Source organism: Choloepus didactylus, chromosome 14 (genome assembly GCF_015220235.1).
Source record: "Choloepus didactylus isolate mChoDid1 chromosome 14, mChoDid1.pri, whole genome shotgun sequence".
In the NCBI taxonomy this organism is placed as follows: domain Eukaryota; kingdom Metazoa; phylum Chordata; class Mammalia; order Pilosa; family Megalonychidae; genus Choloepus; species Choloepus didactylus.
Window position 1 is genome coordinate 53,034,369 of NC_051320.1, and position 23,143 is coordinate 53,057,511.

At 41.8% G+C, this 23,143-nt stretch overlaps 1 long non-coding RNA gene across 1 annotated transcript; it reads right to left on the reverse strand.

Annotated features, from left to right (window-relative positions):
- Nucleotides 1-705: 705 nt before the first annotated feature.
- Nucleotides 706-12,019, reverse strand: LOC119508695. The gene is made up of 3 exons (XR_005211567.1): nt 11,990-12,019; nt 11,216-11,287; nt 706-768 (listed from the first exon to the last, which is right to left on the reverse strand). It is a non-coding gene; the product is annotated as an uncharacterized LOC119508695 (long non-coding RNA).
- Between the last annotated feature and the right edge of the window lie 11,124 nt (nt 12,020-23,143).

The following is a 23,143-nucleotide window of genomic DNA, read 5'->3' on the forward strand; positions in this document are numbered from 1 at the left end:
AACTTCACCTTTCCAACTTTTATATTTCTATCCAAAATCTTCCCTAAGCACCACACCCCCACCCTGGCAAAGATAATCCATGCTTCCACAGTTTCTCTCCATTCCACAACTTCAGCATTCATCAGATTCTGTTACGGATATGTACATGACTATCTCCCCAATGGATTATGGTTCCTGAAGGCCAAGAACTGTGTCTGATCCACCTTATATTTACAGCACTAAGCCATATGCTTATCTTAATAAATGTTTGTAAGATGAATACATGAATTACAAATATATCATGCCATCCCATGCTGTAATATCCCTTGCAAGATGCTATGGTCCCACCTTACTTAGCATCTATATTTATGAACTTGTTCTGGTGCCTAAAAGTCTTAACAGGTATACATTGTTCAAACCCACAAATACCATTTAGATGAACTAGCATGTGCTTCCTGTAGCAGCTTCTATATGTCATTCATTCATCCATGCTAATTATATCCATTACCCCAAGAACTTGCTAAAGTTTTTGCAAGAGGTTGGAATGTGTGTAGTTTGAAGAAGGAATAGGGAGTAGACTGCTGACTCATGTGATGAGAAGAACAAACCATCACCTCTTTCATATCCATGACTTTGTGGACTGAGTTGTTGCCGTGGTCCCCAGCTAAAAGCCCTCAGTCTCTTCTGAGCTAGGCCCAGAGAAAAGGACCCAGGCCCTGTGTCTTGGGAATGGCTTGCAATGGCAGGAAGTAATATGCAGAGTTTGCTTCTGGGAGTCCAGGAATATTACTGTGGAAAGAGATTCTCAGTGAAAAAATAAGGACCTGTTCCCAAAGTCTTGTTGTCTTTGCCTTCCCCAACCATGGATCATCCCCAACAATGACAAAAAATATATCTTATATTAGAAAGAGGAGCGACTCTAACATCTTTCTCCAGGAACTGACTTGCAGATAAGTGGAAATTTTAGATGTCTTGTCTAGGGATGCCTCACCCTACTACACAGCTAGAATTATCCTTCTCCCCCTGTGTGAGATTCATAAAAAAGCCCAAAGCCATAATATTATCCACTTGTCCATTTAATGACTAGGCTCTTTTTTTTTTTTTTTAATTTTATTCTGGTAACATATATACAACATAAAGTTTCCCATTTAAACCTCTTTCAAGTTTACAATTCAGTGCTGTTAATTACATTCACAAAGTTGTGCTGCCATCACCACCATCCTTTACCAAAACTTTTTCCATCATCCATGAGTAGAGGTTTTTAATATTTACTGAGTATCCTGAGACTCTGCCACATGGAGGGTGCACTCAGTTGTTGTGTGAGGTGGTAACTCCCCAACTCAGTGTCACAAGAAGAAGTTGGGAACAGGTTTCATGTCCTGTTTCTCTATGTCCTTTACTTTTTTTTATTTTTTATCTTCATTTTATTGAGATATATTCACATACCACGCAGTCATACAAAACAAATCATACTTTCGATTGTTTACAGTAGCATTACATAGTTGTACATTCATCATCTAAATCAATCCCTGACACCTTCATTAGCACACACACAAAAATAACAAGAATAATAATTACAGTGAAAAAGAGCAATTGAAGTAAAAAAGAACACTGGGTACCTTTCTCTGTTTGTTTCCCTCCCCTATTTTTCTACTCATCCATCCATAAACTAGACAAAGTGGAGTGTGGTCCTTATGGCTTTCCCAATCCCATTGTCACCCCTCATAAGCTACATTTTTATACAACTGTCTTCGAGATTCATGGGTTCTGGGTTGTAGTTTGATAGTTTCAGGTATCCACCACCAGCTACCCCAATTCTTGGAACCTAAAAAGGGTTGTCTAAAGTGTGCGTAAGAGTGCCCACCAGAGTGACCTCTCGGCTCCTTTTGGAATCTCTCTGCCACTGAAGCTTATTTCATTTCCTTTCACATCCCCCTTTTGGTCAAGAAGATGTTCTCCGTCCCACGATGCCGGGTCTATATTCCTCCCCGGGAGTCATATTCCACGTTGCCAGGGAGATTCACTCCCCTGGGTGTCTGATCCCACGTAGGGGGGAGGGCAGTGATTTCACCTTTCAAGTTGGCTTAGCCAGAGAGAGAGGGCCACATCTGAGCAACAAAGAGGCATTCGGGAGGAGGCTCTTAGGCACAACCATAGGGAGGCCTAGCCTCTCCTTTGCAGCAACCGTCTTCCCAAGGGTAAAACTTATGGTAGAGGGCTCAACCCATCAAACCACCAGTCCCCTATGTCTGTGGTTATGTTAGCAACCATCGAGGTGGGGTAGGCGAATACCCCTGCATTCTCCACAGGCTCCTCAAGGGGGCACTACATCTTTTTTTTTCCCTTGTTTTTCTTTTTTTTTTTAACTTTCCCTTCTTTTTTAAATCAACTGTATGAAAAAAAAGTTAAAAAGAAAACAAACATACAATAAAAGAACATTTCAAAGAGACCATAACAAGGGAGTAAGAAAAAGACAACTAACCTAAGATAACTGCTTAACTTCCAACATGTTCCTACTTTACCCCAAGAAAGTTACATAATATAGCAACATTTCTGTGAACTTGTTCCTACTATATCCATCAGAAATTAACAGACCATAGTCATTCCTGGGCATCCCCAGAACGTTAAATAGCTTATCTGTTCTTCTTGGATTATTGTTCCCCCTTCCTTAATTGCTCTCTATTGCTAGTTCCCCTACATTCTATGTTATAAACCATTTGCTTTACAGTTTTCAAAGTTCACATTAGTGGTAGCATATAATATTTCTCTTTTTGTGCCTGGCTTATTTCCTTCAGCATTATGTCTTCAAGGTTCATCCATGTTGTCATACGTTTCACGAGATCGTTCCTTCTTATTGCTGCGTAGTATTCCATCGTGTGTATATACCACATTTTATTTATCCACTCATCTGTTGAAGGACATTTGGGTTGTTTCCATCTCTTGGCAATTGTGAATAATGCTGCTATGAACATTGGCGTGCAGATATCTGTTCGTGTCACTGCTTTCCGACCTTCCGGGTATATACCGAGAAGTGCAATCGCTGGATCGAATGGTAACTCTATATCTAGTTTTCTAAGGAAGTGCCAGACTGACTTCCAGAGTGGCTGAACCATTATACAGTCCCACCAACAATGAATAAGAGTTCCAATTTCTCCACATCCCCTCCAGCATTTGTAGTTTCCTGTTTGTTTAATGGCAGCCATTCTAACCAGTGTTAGATGGTATCTCATTGTGGTCTTAATTTGCATCTCTCTAATAGCTAGTGAAGCTGAACATTTTTTCATGTGTTTCTTGGCCATTTGTATTTCCTCTTCAGAGAACTGTCTTTTCATATCTTTTGCCCATTTTATAATTGGCCTGTCTGTACTATTGTCATTGAGTTGTAGGATTTCTTTATATTTGCAAGATATCAGTCTTTGGTCAGATACATGGTTTCCAAAAATTTTTTCCCATTGAGTTGGCTGCCTCTTTACCTTTTTGAGAAATTCCTTTGAGGTGCAGAAACTTCTAAGCTTGAGGAGTTCCCATTTATCTATTTTCTCTTTTGTTGCTTGTGCTTTGGGTGTAAAGTCTAGGAAGTGGCCGCCTAATACAAGGTCTTGAAGATGTTTTCCTACATTATCTTCTAGGAGTTTTATGGTACTTTCTTTTATATTGAGATCTTTGGTCCATTTTGAGTTAATTTTTGTGTAGGGGGTGAGGTAGGGGTCCTCTTTCATTCTTTTGGATATGGATATCCAACTCTCCCAGCCCCATTTGTTGAATAGACCATTATGACTCAGTTCAGTGACTTTGGGGGCCTTATCAAAGATCAGTCGGCCATAGATCTGAGGGTCTATCTCTGAATTCTCAATTCAATTCCATTGATCTATATGTCTATCTTTGTGCCAGTACCATGCTGTTTTGGCAACTGTGGCCTTATAATAAGCTTCAAAGTCAGGGAGTGTAAGTCCTCCCACTTCGTTTTTCTTTTTTAGAGTGTCTTTAGCAATTCGAGGCCTCTTCCCTTTCCAAATAAATTTGATAACTAGCTTTTCCAAGTCTGCAAAGTAGGTTGTTGGAATTTTGATTGGGATTGCATTGAATCTGTAGATGAGTTTGGGTAGAATTGACATCTTAATGACATTTAGCCTTCCTATCCATGAACATGGAATATTTTTCCATCTTTTAAGGTCCCCTTCTATTTCTTTTAGTAGAGTTATGTAGTTTTCTTTGTATAGGTCTTTTACATCTTTGGTTAAGTTGATTCCTAGGTACTTGATTTTTTTAGTTGCTATTGAAAATGGTATCTTTTTCTTGAGTGCCTCTTCGGTTTGTTCATTTCTAGCATATAGAAACATTACTGACTTATGTGCATTAATCTTGTATCCCGCTACTTTGCTAAATTTGTTTATTAGCTCTAGTAGCTGTATCGTCGATTTCTCAGGGTTTTCCAGATATAAGATCATATCATCTGCAAACAATGACAGTTTTACTTCTTCTTTTCCAATTTGGATGCCTTTTATTTCTTTGTCTTGCTGGATTGCCCTGGTTCGCACTTCCAGCACAATGTTGAATAACAGTGGTGACAGTGGGCATGCTTGTCTTGTTCCAGATCTTAGAGGGAAGGCTTTCAGTCTCTCACCATTGAGTACTATGCTGGCTGTGGGTTTTTCATATATCCTCTTTATCATGTTGAGGAAGTTTCCTTCAATTCCTACCTTTTGAAGTGTTTTTATCAAAAACAGATGTTGGATTTTGTCAAATGCTTTTTCAGCATATATTGAGATGATCAATTGATTTTTCCCTTTTGACTTGTTAATGTGTTGTAATACATTGATTGATTTTCTTATGTTGAACCATCCTTGCATGCCTGGAATGAACCCCACTTGGTCATGGTGTATGATTTTTTTAATGTGTCTTTGGATTCGATTTGCAAGTATTTTGTTGAGGATTTTTGCATGTATATTCATTAGGGAGATTGGCCGGTAGTTTTCCTTTTTTGTAGCATCTTTGCCTGGTTTTGGTATTAGATTGATGTTAGCTTCATAAAATGAGTTAGATAGTGTTCCATTTTCTTCAATGTTTTGAAAGAGTTTGAGTAAGATTGGTGTCAGTTCTTTCTGGAAAGTTTGGTAGAATTCCCCTGTGAAGCCATCTGGCCCTGGGCATTTATTTGTGGGAAGATTTTTGATGACTGATTGGATCTCTTTGCTTGTGATGAGTTGGTTGAGGTCTTCTATTTCTTCTCTGGTCAGTCTACGTTGTTCATATGTTTCCAGGAAATTGTCCATTTCTTCTACATTATCCAGTTTGTTGCCATACAGTTGTTCATAATATCCTCTTATAATTTTTTTAATTTCTTCAGGATCTGCAGTTATGTCACCTTTTTCATTCATTATTTTGTTTATATGGGTCTTCTCTCTTTTTGATTTTGTCAGTCTAGCTAGGGGCTTGTCAATCTTGTTGATCTTCTCAAAGAACCAACTTTTGGTGATATTTATCCTCTCTATTGTTTTTTTGTTCTCTGTGTCATTTATTTCTGCTTTAATCCTTCTTATTTCTTTTCTTCTACTTGGTTTAGGATTGGTTTGCTGTTCATTTTCTAGCTTCTTCAGTTGATCCATTAGTTCTTTGATTTTGGCTCCTTCTTCCTTTTTAATATATGCGTTTAGTGCTATAAATTTCCCCCTTAGCACTGCTTTTGCTGCATCCCATAGGTTTTGGTATGTTGTGTTCTCAATTTCATTCGTCTCTATATATTTAGCAATTTCTCTTGCTATTTCTTCTTTAACCCACTGATTGTTTAGGAGTGTGTTGTTTAACCTCCAGGTATTTGTGAATTTTCTAAGTCTCTGATGGTTATTGACTTCTAATTGTATTCCATTGTGGTCAGAGAATGTGCTTTGAATAATTTCAATCTTTTTAAATTTATTGAGGCTTGTTTTATGCCCCAGCATATGATCTATTCTGGAGAAAGTTCCATGAGCACTAGAAAAGTATGTGTATCCTGGTGATTTGGGATGTAATGTCCTGTATATGTCTGTTAAATCTAATTCATTTATCAGATTGTTTAGGTTTTCAATTTCCTTATTGGTCTTCTGTCTGGTTGATCTATCTATAGGAGAGAGTGATGTGTTGAAGTCTCCCACAATTATTGTGGAAACATCAATTGCTTCCTTTAGTTTTGCCAATGTTTCTCTCATGTATTTTGTGGCACTTTGATTGGGTGCATAGACATTTACGATTGTTATTTCTTCTTGCTGAATTGCCCCTTTTATTAGTATGTAGTGGCCTTCTTTGTCTCTCAAAACATCCCTGCATTTGAAGTCTATTTTATCTGAAATTAATATTGCTACACCTGCTTTCTTTTGGCTGTAGCTTCCATGAAATATTTTTTTCCATCCTTTCACTTTCAGTTTCTTTGTGTCCCTGTGTCTAAGATGAGTCTCTTGTATGCAACATATTGATGGTTCATTTTTTTTGATCCATTCTGCGAATCTATATCTTTTAATTGGGGAATTTAATCCATTTACATTCAACGTTATAACCGTGAAGGCGTTTCTTGAATCAGCCATCTTATCCTTTGGTTTATGTTTGTCATATTTTTCCCCTCTCTCTATTAATATCCTTTATTGTACCCATACCAAATCTCTTTAGTACTGAACTTTTCTCCAAGTCTCTCTGTCCTTTCTTTGTTTCTCTGTCTGTAGGGCTCCCTTTAGTATCTCCAGTAGGGCAGGTCTCTTGTTAGCAAATTCTCTCAGCATTTGTTTGTCTGTGAAAACTTTAAGCTCTCCCTCAAATTTGAAGGAGAGCTTTGCTGGATAAAGTATTCTTGGCTGGAAATTTTTCTCACTCAGAATTTTAAATATATCGTGCCACTGCCTTCTCGCCTCCATGGTGGCTGCTGAGTAGTCACTACTTAGTCTTATGCTGTTTCCTTTGTATGTGGTGAATTGCTTTTCTCTTGCTGCTTTCAGAACTTGCTCCTTCTCTTCTGTGTTTGACAGTGTGATCAGTATATGTCTCGGAGTGGGTTTATTTGGATTTATTCTATTTGGAGTTCGCTGAGCATTTATGATTTGTGTATTTATGTTGTTTAGAAGATTTGGGAAGTTTTCCCCAACAATTTCTTTGAATACTCTTCCTAGACCTTTACCCTTTTCTTCTCCTTCTGGGACACCAATGAGTCTTATATTCGGACGTTTCATATTATCTATCATATCCCTGAGGTCCGTTTCGATTTTTTCAATTTTTTTCCCCATTCTTTCTTTTATGCTTTCATTTTCCATTCTGTCATCTTCCAGGTCACTGATTTGTTGTTCAACTTCCTCTAGTCTTGTACTATGAGTGTCCAGAATCTTTTTAATTTGGTCAACAGTTTCTTTAATTTCCGTAAGATCATCCATTTTTTTATTTAGTCTTGCAATGTCTTCTTTATGCTCTTCTAGGTTCTTCTTGATATCCTTTGTATCCTGTACTATGGTCTCATTGTTCATCTTTAGTTCTTTGAGTAGCTGCTCTAGGTGCTGTGTCTCTTCTGGTCTTTTGATTTGGGTGCTTGGGCTTGGGTTATCCATATCGTCTGGTTTTTTCATATGCTTTATAATTTTCTGTTGTTTTTGGCCTCGTGGCATTTGCTGAACTTGATAGGGTTCTTTTAGGATGTGTAGACCTATTGAAGTCCTTATCTCTAATTTATCAGATCTACAGCTTCGTGGAGTACACTTTCTCTAACTAACCAGCAGGTGGCGTCCACGAGCCACCTGTTCTCCACAAGCCAGTTCTCCCCTGCTTAGCCTTTGTGGTGAGTGGGGGAGTGAGTCTTGTGGGGTCCAATTGGTGTACCAAGCTTGCGTGTGTAGTTGGTGTTGTCTGCCCTGTATATGGGGCGTGTTTCTGGGAAGTCAGGGAGGGAGGGTGGCCCTAACAATCAAATCTCCCTGGTGATCCTAGAGTTTTAAAGCTGCTGCAATAGTCTAATCCTTCAGTTCAGTCCTGCCACAGTTTGTCTCTGCCACTGACCCACAAGTCCTTGGTATTGGTGTATGGCTCCTGAGACTTGCAAGTGGGCCCCTCTTCCAGGCTGTGCACCCCGGGTCCTCTGTTGAGGGATGACTGTGCTATGTCACAGGTGAGTGCCGTCCCCCCAGGGCGGTTCTGTGCTGCTGGGCTGTGTAGGGAGGCTCCCAGTCTGCTGAAATGATGGCTGAATGGGGCTTTGTTAATTCACACTGCTCCACCTTCCCAACTCTGGGACAATCAGCTGAGGTTGCAGGGAAGGCTAATGTCCACGCCCAGTTTTGTGGTGTGTGCCTGTTATTTGAAGCACTTCCGTCACACTGGGTTGTCTGGGGCAGCTCTGGGCTATGGGGCTGGCGATGGGCAGGAGTGTTTCCTGTCCACCAGGATGATGGCTGTGAGCGGACACCCCCCTTTTCTTGGGAAGTTGTGGTGTTTAGTGAATTTTCTCAGCCACTGGATTATTGCCTTTTGTCTCAGAGCTCTCTTAGTTCTGCTCTTGACTTGACCTGCCCAAATTGCAAGTCTTTGAAGCTTTCTGTATTGGGCTTCTTTGAATACTTGTTTTAGAAAAAGAAAAAAGGATTAAAAAAAAAAAAAAGGGCCCTCCTCAGAGATCTAATGGGTTATTGAAATGCTAAGAGACAAAGCAACCAGGGCCATTAAGGAAAGGTCCACAGGGCAGAGAGATCAGCTTTTCTTCCGGATTTGCAGATGCGCCTCAGGGCCTGAGCTCTGCCCTTCCCCTTTCTATGTTCACCAGAACTCCAAAAATCCTCCGCTTTTATTTTGGAGTTTTTCGTGTTGTTTATTTTCTATGCCTGTCTCCTCTCTGCTGGGCTGGCTGCTCTCAGATTCTCTGGTGTCTGGTCTCCGTCTATCTATGGTTGGAGTTTGGATCAGCAGAATGAGTTTCCGATAAGGGCTGCCACTGCAGTTCTCCCTTCTCCTTCCCGGAGCTGACAGCCCCTCCTCCCACTGGACTGAGCCTGGCAGGGAGGGGCGCGGGTCCCCTGGCCGCAAAAACTTACAGATTTCACTGATCTCAGCAGTTCCACGTTTTCATGAGTGTTGTATGAAGTATGCCCAAAGTCAGATTGCTCTGTGGTGTCCAGTCCACGCAGTTCCTGGCTTTCTACCTACTTTCCTGGAGGAGTAACTAAAACATACAGCTCACCAGTCTGCCATCTTGCCCCGCCTCCGACTAGGCTCTTTTACTTTTAATAATCTTTTATTCTTACTACCTCTGTAATAGGCATCTGAGAGATGTTAGAATCTTTAATATCTTCCTCTGGGTTAGTAAGATTGGATGAATTTCTTTTTCAGAAATTCATTTGTAATTTTAGGGGGAGGTGTTTTCTTTAATTATAGTCTCAAACATCTCAGAATTTTTAATGAGCAAAGTAATTATGTTCGATTTTGCAGTTCAGCCAGACTTGGTCCTTTTGACTTCCAGAAAATAACACAAATAAGTCATTTCCTCACTATCAGAAAACAGAGGGTGTTTGCTCTTTACAAAAGGACTCCTAGTCATATAAATTCATTAACAAATATTTTGGGGGTAAATACCTGTGCCCAGTTCTCTAGATATAAACCAAGAGGCACCATTCTCACCACAACAGAGACTCAGATGAAACCTGCAAGGGTGGGCTTAAATCGGAAGGTGGGTCAGTTAAAGGGCCCTGACTGCAGGCTGATGGGAGATAAAGAATGTCGCAGATGATCAAGGAGCTGCATGATGAGGTTGTGTTGTAAGACAGTCACTCTGACAACAGACGGGAGTAGGAAAGGATGGAGCCTACTGTGGAAATCCAAGCACCAACGTATCAGGGCCAGGGGAGGTGTCAGTAGGAAGGGGTGGTGGACACTTCCCCAGAAGACATTCCAAAGAAATAGTTGGAACTTGGATAGATTACTGATGAGATAAGGATAGACCAAAGAGCAAGCCTGAGGAAGCAAACAGATATTCACTCATCCATTCAATAACAAGTTATTGAGCACCTACTATAGCCAAGTTCACTGTTCTAGGCACTGTGTAGTAAAGATGACAAAATCCTGACTCTTCATTCTAGCAAAAGGAGGCATAAAATAAGCACATAAACAAATAAATGTAATTTCTGATAGAGCTATGAATAGATTAAGTTAAATGGGATAAAGAATAATAAAGATACACATGAGTGCTCTGTAAACTCACAATTCCTCTAATAAAGAAAAAAAAAGATGAACTTAAAAAAAAAAAAAGCATAATAGAGGATGGAGAAGAATGCTGGTCAAGGAAGTCTTTTTTAGGAGGTGCAATTTTTGCTGACTCCCAAATGATGCAAAGGTGCCCAGCCACAAAGCTCTGGGAAAGAGACTTCCAAGTAGACAGAACATCATTCTTAAGGATGGAATGAGTTTAACGGTTCAAGAAAGAGAGGGAAGGCTAATGTGATTGGAAGGTAGTGGTTTTGGGGGAGTGATAGGAAAATCATCACAGACCAGTTCATTTAGAGTCTTGCAGGCCACTGTAAGAAGTTTGGATATTATTCTGTCTGCAATTAAGCCTCTTGAGTGAACCTAGTAATGAGGGAGATATTTGCTATGATTTACCCTTAAAAAGACAAGATTAGAAGCAGGAGTCTGAATTCAGAGGTGGCGTCACAATCCAGGTCCATCCAGGTGATGGATGGTGGTGGCTTGGTCTAGGTGGAAGAAAGTTAGGAGCAATAGAATTTGGGATTTATTTTCAAGAGAGAATCACAGGGCTTGCTGATGGCTACTTCATGGGTGTGGTGTGTTCAAAGGATGCGATCTGTGGCTGCACAAGTGGAAAATGGTGGTGTCACAGTGAGGGGGAGAAGAATTGGGTAGGAGCAAGTTTGGTGGGAGGGAGATGAGATCAAGAGTTCTATTTTGGATGTGGTATCTTTTGCGGCACCTATGGCACATTTAGGTAGAGATTTCTATTATGAGCATCTAGGAACAGGAATCATCTTATTATGTTGAGCAAAATTGTAGTCAGTTTAATTTGGGGGCAGCAGCAAGCTAACCCTTCCCGTATCTTGAGCAGTCATTATACCAAGGCCTGATGATGCCGGTGTAATAAACAAAATTCTCTGGGATCCCAACCCTGCCTGCACATTCCTGCCTCTCTCACTCCCAGCTTTCCTCCCGTCCCTCCTTCGAGGCATCTGAGCAGACGACTACCCACAACCCTCCCGCTGCTGCAGAAACGGAAATGCAGACTCACCACCTAGCAGCTGGGGTTGGATGCTGGATCGCTGGCAGATAATTTCTTGCTTTGGGAATCCAGAGCGAAAGGCTAGGAGCAAGAACATGACCCAGGCGTGAATTCAGGAGCTCCTAAAGTCAGGCAGGGGGAAATGAGTCATCAATAACCCTCAGAGATGAGGGACGCCCTGCAGCTGTACTGCATGAAAGAGGCATGTTGGAACCCCACCACCACCACCACACACACACACACACACACACACACACACACACACACACACACACACACACACACAGGGCCTGACAAGCTTCCTTGAGGGAGCCAAGCTCACTGGAAGGCAGAATGGAAAATTACACTCACAGGTTACCCCCTTGAAACACAGTTTATAAAACTGACTAGTGTGTTGTGGAAGTCTGGGCCCACAGATCCAGAGAGCAAAAACATAAAACTGGGCTTTGTTGGGCTGGGAGCAAGGAAAAATCATTAAAAGAAAAATCCAAAACCTACAGCAATCCCTCAGCTATTCCAATAAACCGACCCTGATTCATTAATTCAATTCCCCTCTTTCCGAGCCCTTCTTCTCTCTTGCTTTCCTCTTCCTTCCTTTCTGTTCTCTTGTACCAGTATAATTTGGGGGGCACAGGGGGTTTAGGAACTGTTCCGGTTTGCTAATGCTGTTGTTTTGCAAAACACCAGAAATGAATTGGCTTTTATAAAGGGGGTTTATTTGGTTACAAAGTTACAGTCTTAAGGCCATTAAGTGTCCAATGTAAGGCACCAAAAATAAGGTACCTTCATCAAAAGAAGGCCAGTGGTGTCCAGTAAAACCTCTGTTAGCTGGGAAGGCACATGGCTGGCATCTGCTGATCCCAGGCTGAATTCCAGCTCCTCTCTCAGTTCCTGTGCATTCTTCAAAATGTTGCTCTTGGGGCATTTGTCCTCTCTTAGCTTCTCCAGAGCAAAAGTCTGCTTTCAATGGCCATTTTCAAAATGCCTGTCTCAGCTGCAGCAGCAAGCTCCTTCTGTCTGAGCTCCTATATAGGGCTCTAGTAAACTAATCAAGGCCCACGCTGAATGGGTAGAGCCACACCTCACCTCTGTTGAAATTATCTAATCAGAGTTCTCACCTACAGTTGGGTGGGTCACATCTCCATGGAAACAACATAATTCAAAGGTTCCAACCCAATCAAGACTAAATACTTTGCCCCCATAAGATTGCATCAAAGAACACGGTGTTTGGGGGGACATAATACATCCAAACTGGCACAGGGACTAAATGAGTTTTTGAAGTGCTTGCTGAAGAGCCAATCACATTCTCCCCTGTTATGTCCAAATCAGTGCTTCTCAGCGGTCAACTCCAGGAGCAGCCTCAGTGCTCACCTGCTGGCATCCAAGGGGCTAATAAACAATATCCCTATTCCCTGCTGGAGTTCTGAACCAGAGGTAGACACAGAAATCTGGCACAGGAAGATCAAAATATCACCTTCAATACAGATAAAAAGCTCTGATGGCGGCATGGTGTAGGTCTGGTTAGCCAACAGTAACCAGCTGGAAAACTACAGGTTTCTCCTTGGAGACCCATCCTGAGGGGCTCTCCACAGGGCTAAGAAAAAATGAGCCCTCATCCCTCTACTGAAGGTAGATCCAAGGTGGAGCTAAGTAGCACAGACCCAGCTCCTTCCCCCTAACTCATCAGTCCACCAGATTGGATTCGTGGGCACCAAATACATCCAGAATTAGGGCTTACAGTGTTCTTCCTGTTTGGACTGAATATCTGGATGCAGCATTCATTCAATCAATTAACAAAAATATATTGAGCATCAACTATGAGCCAGGCACTGAATCAGGGGCTGGGGAAAAGATATATTAATCAATTACAATCTCTGCCCTCAGGAGCTTGAACTCCAGTAGAAAAGGAAATTGCTATAGTGTAATAAATAACCATACAATCATGTGCCATAAAAGAGGATAAATTATAGGATATGGGGAGAGGGCAGTCCAAGAGAATTTCCTGAAGGAAGTGACCTCCGAGCTGGCTTTTGAAAGATGAATAAGCATTTGCCTTACACTCAAAGAGAAAGGGCATATCTATTCAGTGGGGACTGCATGTGTGAAGCACAATGGTATGAAAAAAATGTCAAGTATTCAGGAACTTCTAAGCTTATTGGTATTGCGTGGGGGTGAGAAATGGAGAACAGAAGAAGATAGGCCCAGAGAGGTAAGAAGAGGCCTTGTTTTCCATGCTAAGCAAACTGAACTTTATCCTGGAACTCTCTCAAAGTGCAGCCTGGGGTCCAACTGGAAAGGAATAATTTTTAACAAGTAAGTCATAGATGATGAAGAGAAACTTGCATTGGTTTGCATTTTTAAAAGAGCCAGTGGACATCCAGTAGCTGGAAAAGTGTGTTAAGGTTATTCAGATCAACCTCCCAGCTGAAATCAAAGAAAAATGATGGATATCATTGTAAAAATATAAACAACTTAAAAACATTGAAGATCTGAATTGACATGAGGAACTTCCAGGCTAATTTTGGATGAAAACCTATAAACAGAGAGTTAGCCAAAACTGATTACAAAACCATTTATAATATGAAGATATTTCCAGTAACACAAACACCCTACTCAGGTCACCAGCCTCAGACCCAGGGAGACGGGAGTTGGGCTCAAGCCCACCAAAGGTGAGGAGTCTTGTGGGAGGCCCCTTCCCACACTAAGCTCTCAAATCAAGGGTAATCTGATCTCCCCCAACCCAGGGGAAAGGAAAAAGGGAAAGAAAACAATAAGAAGCTATTCTTGGGTATTTGTGGCCAGGAGCTAGTCCTCTTATGAATTTGCACCTCATTCTATAGAGTCTGTATCTTAAGCCAGAGGCGCTCAGACCTTGAATTTTATTGAGGCATCTTAGGAGGAACCACAACCATACTAGGCCTCAGAGAACCCCCACAAATAATTTTCCAAGGTCAACAACTAGCAAGCAGTCAAAAATTATGAGACATACAAGAAAACAAGACAACATGAGCATAGACAAGAACCATCATCATAAACCACAGAAACATACCCACACAAATTTCAAATATTATAACTACCAGACCCAGATTTATAAAATACTTTGATTATCATGTTAAAGAAATAAAATTGCAATCTTGAAAATACACACAGGGATTAGTAACTATACAATGCGATGACACAGATTTGAAAAAGAATCAAACGGACTTCCATAGTTGAAATATACAACAACTCAATGGATGTATCTGGCTACAGATCAGGCACAGCAGAAGAGAAAATTACTGACCCTGCAAGAACTCTTGTACGTCTTTCTTCGTCAAGAAGAACCCTATTTTCCAGGATCTTAGGGCAAATTTTTTCCCTGTACTTTAATTGCATTATCGTAAATTTCCACATGGTGAGCTGCTGTTTTATGGTTATACTTGGATAATTATTAACTCTGTCTCCTCAGAGAGGCTGTGATTCTTGAAATGTTTAATGGGATGGTTCATTGCACCATTATCAAAGAATGCCACAGTTCATTCCGCTATTAAGTAGACATCCAGTCTCAACATCCAAGCCAGAACTCTGAGAGTGGAAATTTGCTGTCTCTAACAGATATAATTACTAGCAGGTACTTGATTAGTGCCCAATGGGTCAATTTCATAATGTTTCCCCTTTTGATTAAGAGCCCACACTCTTTTGTTGGACTACATCATCAACATCCAGTGCTCAGGGTGTTGTGCTATAATCTTACAGCAGTCAATAACCTTCCTTCCAACTCCATAAAGATAAGTGAGTGGAAGATTATATGGCACCTGTAGGGCTGAAAAATTTATCTGAAGTTGCCACAAACAAAATTGCAGGAAAGAACACTTTGCCTTTCATTAACTGAAAATAAACTGCTTTTTTTTATATAGAGGGCCTCAACCCTTCAAGGGCTGCCTCGCAAACTTGCTCACTGGAGGCTTCTACAACTGTTAAGACATTTCACTTCACCCACCACGAAAGGTAACCCAAGCAAAGAAGTGTCCACAATATAAAGACATTTATTAACAGGAGCCTGCGTGTGTATCTTAATCTTTCTTTCTCTTTGAAGACACCTAGCTGGAGTGCCCAGAAGGAAAGACATCTAAGAAGCACCTCCACAAACCAGCTGTAAAGACTGACCAGGAAGAGGGTGGGCCACACCCGCAGAGAGGAAAAGAGGGGTAAATTATTAGAGAAGCCAACTGCTTCTGCCTCTCGAAGAAATGTGGAGGCCCAAGTCAGGGTTGGGCAGCCACAGGGCTGCAGGAGAAAACTTATCTCTGCTTCATCTTCTGCTCTGTTCATAAAACCTTCCATCAATGGCAGAGATTTTGGAGTCATTTGCCCAAAACAAAAGAAAACAATGATATTTCCAACTAAAAGGGAGAACAAAATGACAGGGTTTTTTTTCTTTTTTTTTAAGAGGACATGTCTTTGGAGATAAAGACAGAGCCTGGGCATATTTTATATTCTCCCATTTGTCCAGACTCCAAACTTCCTGGCTATAGTATTGTAGCATTTCAGAGCTGAAAGAAAAAAGAGCAAACGTTGTCCAACATTTTTACATTCCAGGAAAGGATCTGCAGTTTAGCTGTGTGGATGAATGATGTATCCAAGGACCCAGATACCCTGGCTTTAACACATACACTGATCACACACTGACCCTTCCTTGCCCCAACTTCTCATCATCCATCAGTCTATAGGTTCTACTGATTCTCACTTTCCCGTCTTTCTCTTGCCAGTGCTACCACAAAAGTACAAGTCCTTTTTCACCTCACCAAAGACAAAAGAAGAACAGGTCAGGTTCTTTGCTAAGTCCTTGGCAAACATGCATCTAATCCCTATAACAACCAATGAAGTAAGCAATAATTCCCATTTTCTAAATGAACAGAGGCTTGAAGATTTCAGGAGGGCATACAGCCAGCAAGTGACAGACCAATCAGGACTCAAACCCCTCATTCATCTGACTCCAGGGACCACACCTGCAACTCCATCATTAAACTGCCTCTGTAGACTATTTCTGTGACTTCCTAATCAGACTCCCTATGCTTATTCTCTCCCCATTTCAAACTCTGAAGCCAGATTAATCTGTTTAAACTTTTAATCTTGTCACTCCCCTCCTCAAAAGTCCAATCCCTGTCTTGTCAGTTGGGAATGTCCTCAATCTGGTCTGATATTTTCAGCCTTGTCTCCTATCTTAGTTTGCTAAGCTGTTGAAAGAAGATATCATGAAATGTGTTGGCTTTAACAGTGGAAATTTATTAACTTGCCAGCTTACAGTTTTGAGGCTGAGGAAAATGTCCAAATCAAGGCATCATCAAGGCAGAGCTTTATTCCTGAAGCCTGGCTGCCAGCAATCCCAGACTCCTCCATCACACGGCAAGGCGCATGGCGGTGTCTGCCAGTCTCTCCGTCTCTCCTGGGTTTTGTTCCTTCAGCTTCTTGCTTCCATGGTTTTCTTTTTCTCTCTCTGTATCCATCCTGTTTATAAAGGGCTTCAGTAAGAGGATTAAGACCCACTCTGGGCCTTAACTGAAGTAACCTAATTAAAAGGTCCTACTTAACAATAGGTTTACACCCACAGGAATGGTTTAGTTTTAAGAACATGATTTTCTGGGGGTACATACAGTTCCAAACCACCACATCTCCCAAGGCTCTTCTGTTCTGTGGATGGTTTTTCATGCCTCATGTCCCTTCCCAAGAATGCCATCACCTTAGCTTTCCTTCTCTCTCAAAATTCCAGCATTGGTTCCTTTATTTCCAACACTAACTGAATGTCTACTAACACCTTTCTAATATTTATTGTTAAGAGGCAATATAGTGCAGTGGGCAAACACAAACTGTGGAACAAGTTGCCTGATTTGAATCCTGACTCTACCTTTTAGTAGCTATGTGACCTTGAGCAAGTTACTTAGCTTGTCTGATCTTCAATTTCCCAAAAATAAGGATACTTATGGCTCCTACTTCAGAAAGTTATTGAGAGGATTAAATTAGTTAATACCTATAAAACACTTGGAATCATTCATGGAACAGAATAGTAACTCAATACATGTGAGCTAATCAGAGCAGTGGTACTAGGTCCTAAGGACTGGGCTAGTTGTTGGGATACCAAGTTGAGTAAAACAGTCATTCCTCTTCCTCACTGTCTCGTGAGCAAGGCAAGCATGTCAACCAATAATCACAACCCAGGAGTGCTATAAGAGAAGCAGGTACCAAGGGCGGGGGGAGTGAGGTCAGGTGTCAGGTGGCTGGGGGGGTGGGTGGTTTAAGGTTTCAGAAGAAAAAATGATGCTTCATTTCAAAATTAAAGAAGCATAGGAATTCTTCCTAGCAGTACCTGAATGAATGTGGCATTATCATCTGGGGGCCAACAAAGAGATCCAGTGACTGGAGGACAGGTGCCTGGGAGGGGATGGAAACAAAGTTGGAAAGGTTAGCAGGGGACTTATCTTAGGAAGGACACTGGGCCATGCTGAGAAGTATGTCCTTGATGATATAAGCAAAGGAATTCCCACCCCAGAATATAATGATCTCAGCCTCTTCTGGCCTTGTCTTGTGTATTCATTGTGTATTTTATTAATATGACACATTTGCTGACATCTATTATTTCCATGTACCAAGCAGCCCAGATGAGTGTTTCTAAGGAGCTTTATGATGCTAACCCACCCACTGCCCCTCTCTGGGATTTCTCATCCTTTGGTGCCACATTTTGTACCACCTAACTCTGCTATAGCTGATCAGACCATGGATTAGTATCTGACGTGAAGGCAGCTATCCCTTGATTGGCCATGCCCTGTGAGGTGGCCCAGAACAAAAGCTCTGTCCAGTGGTTCCATTCTATCCTGGATGCTGACTGCCCAAACAAAGAGTCCCTCTCTTAGGAGGTGTGAATATGAGACATACAGAGAGGAAAACAGACATAGAGGCAACAGAAGCAGAAAGACTCACTTTGAAGATAGCAGTAAGCAGAAAGATGGATAAACCAGACTATAAGGCAAAGGACACAGTGAGGCAGTAGTGTCAGAACAGTGAAAGCTCAGACCGAACAAAATGAGATGCTGTAACATGGAAGAAACACTAGTAGATGGAGTGAATAATGAGATAAGCCATTATCTCCTCAAACTCAACCCAAAAACAATCTGAGCAAGTCTCTTCTCCTTGTAACCTGAATGAATCTAACATAATAGAGACATGTCCTTTCTGCCCAACTGAACAGGATGTTCCATGAGCACTTTCTCATGGAACAGCCTGTGCACTGGCATAAAAGAATGAGCATATAATGTGCTCACAGACATAGGGGGCTGGTGGTTTGATGGGCTGAGCCCTCTAACACAGGACTCGCCCTTGGGAAGACTGTTGCTGCAAAGGAGAGGCTAGGCCTCCCTATAATTGTGCCTAAGAGCCTCCTCCCGAATGCCTCTTTGTTGCTCAGATGTGGCCCTCTCTCTCTAGCTAAGCCAACTTGAAAGGTGAAATCACTGCCCTCCCCCCTACGTGGGATCAGACACCCAGGGGAGTGAATCTCCCTGGCAACGTGGAATATGACTCCTGGGGAGGAATGTAGACCTGGCATCGTGGGACGGAGAATATCCTCTTGACCAAAAGGGGGATGTGAAAGGAAATGAAATAAGCTTCAGTGGCAGAGAGATTCCAAAACGAGCCGAGAGGTCACTCTGGTGGGCACTCTTATGCACAATTTAGACAACCCTTTTTAGGTTCTAAAGAATTGGGGTAGCTGGTGGTAGATACCTGAAACTATCCAACTACAACCCAGAACCCATAATGTAGCTTATGAGGGGTGACAATGGGATTGGGAAAGCCATATGGACCACACTCCCCTTTGTCTAGTTTATGGATGGATGAGTAGAAAAATGGGGGAAGGAAAAAAACAAACAAACAAACAGACAAAGGCACCCAGTGTTCTTTTTTACTTTAATTGCTCTTTTTCACTTTAACTATTATTCTTGTTATTTTTGTGTGTGTGATAATGAAGGTGTCAGGGATTGATTTTGGTGATGAATGCACAACTATGTAATGGTACTGTGAACAATCAAATGTATGATTTGTTTTGTATGACTGCATGGTATGTGAATATCTCTCAATAAAATGAATATATTAAAAAAAAAAAAAAAAAAGGAATGAGCATGGCTTATTTGGAGGGATGTCAAGGATCTCCATGAAGGGGGACATAGGCAACCTGTAGGGGAAGTGGTACAAGATGAGGCAGGAGAAGGGAGTGAGCCAGATCATAAAGGGCCCATCTCAGTAAGGAATCTGTGGAGGGCCTCAATCCTAAGATTATGAGGCACTGTTTCAGGAATTAGATAAAAAAAATTATATGACTACATTTGGGATTGTATTTCATCCAATACACATTGTTGTCTCCCTAAATGGAGAAAAAACAAGGTATCTCAATGATGGAGGTAGTTAAAAAACATTTTGGGAATCAAAGCAACTCTCTAAAGCGGAAATTACTGAACTCTTCATGAACAGAAAGGAAATTCAATTTTCCAGAAATATTCACCCTCTCAAAAATGTTAAACAAAGAAATTCAGATAAACTTCCTACTACATCACTGGACAAAGGAAGCCCCTGGTAGGACAAACTCTTCCAGCAATTATTTCCCTAAGGTTGAACATGCACATGCACAAAAAAGGCCTAGAGCTGGCAGTAGCTTTTCTGAAAGTGTATGTGAAATGGGACTCTAATTTCTTTAGGGAAAAACAATCTCTAAAGAGAAATTTAATGGAACGGCCACTCTGCGAGAATCTTCCCCACTTTACCCTGGCCCAAGTTGCACAAATGCCTGCTTCTACCCCACACAGCCTTGCACTGAGGAGGGCAGTTAGACTGGCTGCCAGAGATGCCCCAGAGCATCAGGACACAAGGAGCCACAAGGAGAACTCAGGATGGAGTGAGCTTCCAGGCCCATGTGGGCTTCTAGCACCCACCCTACATTTGCCAACAGGCTGTTTCCTTCGTTTAATTCTTACCTTCTGTTTCCTTTTAATTGATGCCTTCAGATATCCCTGTGTGTTTGCAGGGACAGTGGTTATGCTGCCAATTCACAGAATCCAGACATCACAGGAAAGGAACCTCTCTTACGCGCCCCCTCCCTGCCCCTCCCAGTCTTCCCACTGACTATTTGTATAAGTTCTTCACAAGTGGAAAAGAAAAGGCCACCGCCTGTGATTCCCCTCTCATCACGGCGGGGTTAATCAAGGATCTCTGCGCAGCTCCTTCCACCATCTGTTCGCACTGCCTTCTCCTGGAGACTTGGCAGGGAAACACATGCTGTTTTTCATCCTAATTCAAAGACAGTGAGATTTTTCATACCTGCACAGGAACCTGTGCAAGTTGTGATTCAAAAGAGCATCACGGGATGCAAACAGAAGAAAGCAGCAGAGGCCCCCAGCTGTGAATTATAACCAGCTTCCACACGCCTTGCCACAAGTGGCCATTAGACTGTAGAGCTCCATTTCCTTCTTTTCTTTACAGGTTAAACCCTGTCAAATTTGATTCAGCTCCAACTTCTGTTTAACAATTGTTTTCTAAGCCCCAGCTGGTTGCAATTTATTTTGAGGCATACTCAATACCAAACTACCGTATAGTATGAGATCCTTAAAAAGTAGGTGTCTTGGCCTGAATTTTCCTTCATTTCCTCTTGTTCTCAATTCTCTTCCTCTTCTGTTCCCCTCTTCTCCTCAGCTCTTTCGTTCTAGTTTTTAGTCTTTGTTAAGTTCACTTTTCAGGCTTTATTTCTGCTTCATTTTCTACCTTCACCTTCTCTTACTTCCCTGTCACTCTTTCACCTCTCACTTCTTTCTTTCTTTTCCTTTCTTCTGTCTTCTTGGGTCTTCTTAATATTAATGTGGAGAGGAGATACAATTCCAAAGCCAGGGTGATATTCAAAAGTTTCAACAAAGGCACCGCACAGGCCCTGACCCATCAGAACAGACATCAGATGTTGAGCTGGAGCAGAAGCGGGAAGGTCCCCTGCTTTGCCACTAACTGATGGGTTGTGGGGAAATCTGGGGGAATGGGAGAGGCAGCAAGGGGGAAGGGATGTGAGGGAGACCTCCAACAACAGTAGCTAATTACTAAGCAATGCAGAAGTGTTTCAATCTTTTAATGACCAATGTGGCTGTGCAAGAGTGTACTGAATTGAGAGTGAGAAAAGTGGCCCCTGAAATCTGGGAGACAATCCTCATATTGACTTCCTGATACTGAGCAGGAGCTGACACCGGCACTCACAGTTTGGCCGTATTGGACATAAACTATTTCACAGAACACCAACATCAGACAAGGCCACTCTCTGACTGATGGATCAAAGCAAGAGCAAGGCCACTCCATTTCATGTCTGAACATAGGCTAAAATACGAACATTGTCCAAAGCACAAAAATGACCAGACATTCCCCTCTCCTGGCTAAGGAGTGACTCCTGCTTCTTTACCAGTTATAGCTTTAGCTTTGATCTAGTCTGCCCTCCATATAGATGAGATTTATGAAGATACCCAGCCATAGACTTGTCCTTGCTTCTGACAGCACCCAATGCAAAGCAAACCCTTGCTCCTTTGGACCCTCCCCAAATTCAAGTAACTAAAGCCCAAATCTCCTAAGTCCTTTCTAACATCCTTTTACTGAGACTCCCCACATTTCCCTATGGCGTGCCGTCTCTCTCAATGTAACAATCTATAAACCCAACTTGCTCAACCATTGGTATGTTCCTTGTGGTCCTTGACTGGAGGTCATTGACAAGATGAATTTGTGTCTTGCCCAAAGCCTTACGATCATTTTGAAGAGGGGATTCCTGACAAAGAGGTCCCAAGCTTCCAAGGAGGGCTTCCAATTAAGTTCCCGCATGGGGAAGAGACAATGGGACCTAGCCCTCACCCTGTCCCCCTTCCCACTGCTAATCCTGGAAAACTCCCAAGTGAGGAGCAAGACAAGAGGGCAAACTCTAGTGACATGAAGAACAGTGTGGTAACTTTCAGACTTAGCAGGTGAGATTCCTGACCTCTTGGCTGGGGAGCCCTGCCTTAAGGCATCAGGGAGGAAAGTGCACAGTTTGGTCAACACAAATCCCTTTGCCTGCTCCTCACAGGTCCCAGGATGATTCCAGAGCATCAGCATTACACATTGCTGACTCCCCTGCCACAGCCCCACTTCCTCTCCAGAGCTGATTTATGTTCCCACAGAGCTGGATCATAGGTGCAAGGAAAAGGGACAAAAACAGATGAACAAACACGAACTACTTTCTCCCTGAAACTCTTTTTTCAAGCTTGATCAAGGAGCTTCAGCAGGTATTATTTTCCCTTTCATTAATGCTTCCAACTAACAAGAGCGAAAGAGCTTAGTGCAAACAGAAAATTTATCAATCCTTCAATGCTGATGTCATGAGATAGGCCCAGGATCTGCCCTTTAGAACATAACTTGGCTCGACGGTAAGCACCAGGTTTCCAGGAACCTGATGACCACTCAATATGCCCAAAATCATGTAACAGTGAGTCTTGTTACTCATTGTTCTTTTCTGCTTTCAGACACTTGATTGAAATATGTGGCTTCAGATGGATGCACAATTGTAGACACCAAATCATCCACAAACCGAAGATCACTTCTAAATTATTCAAGATGTTTTAAAAATATATACACAAAACAGATCAATCAAAGAAATCAAATAATATCCTGCTGTTTGGGGACAATTAGATGAGAAATATTCTGCAACCAAACACCAACAATTATTTTTCCCACTGAGTGGTATCAGAAAATTTGGAAAAATTAAATGTGGAATCATCACCAATCCACAAAGTAGATGGCATCATCCTGAGCACTGGATAACAGTAAACAGAATTACAAAGTCTGAAGAATCATAGAACAAATGCAATCTTGAGGGAATCACTATCTTTAAGATAAAATAATGATTATCTCCAT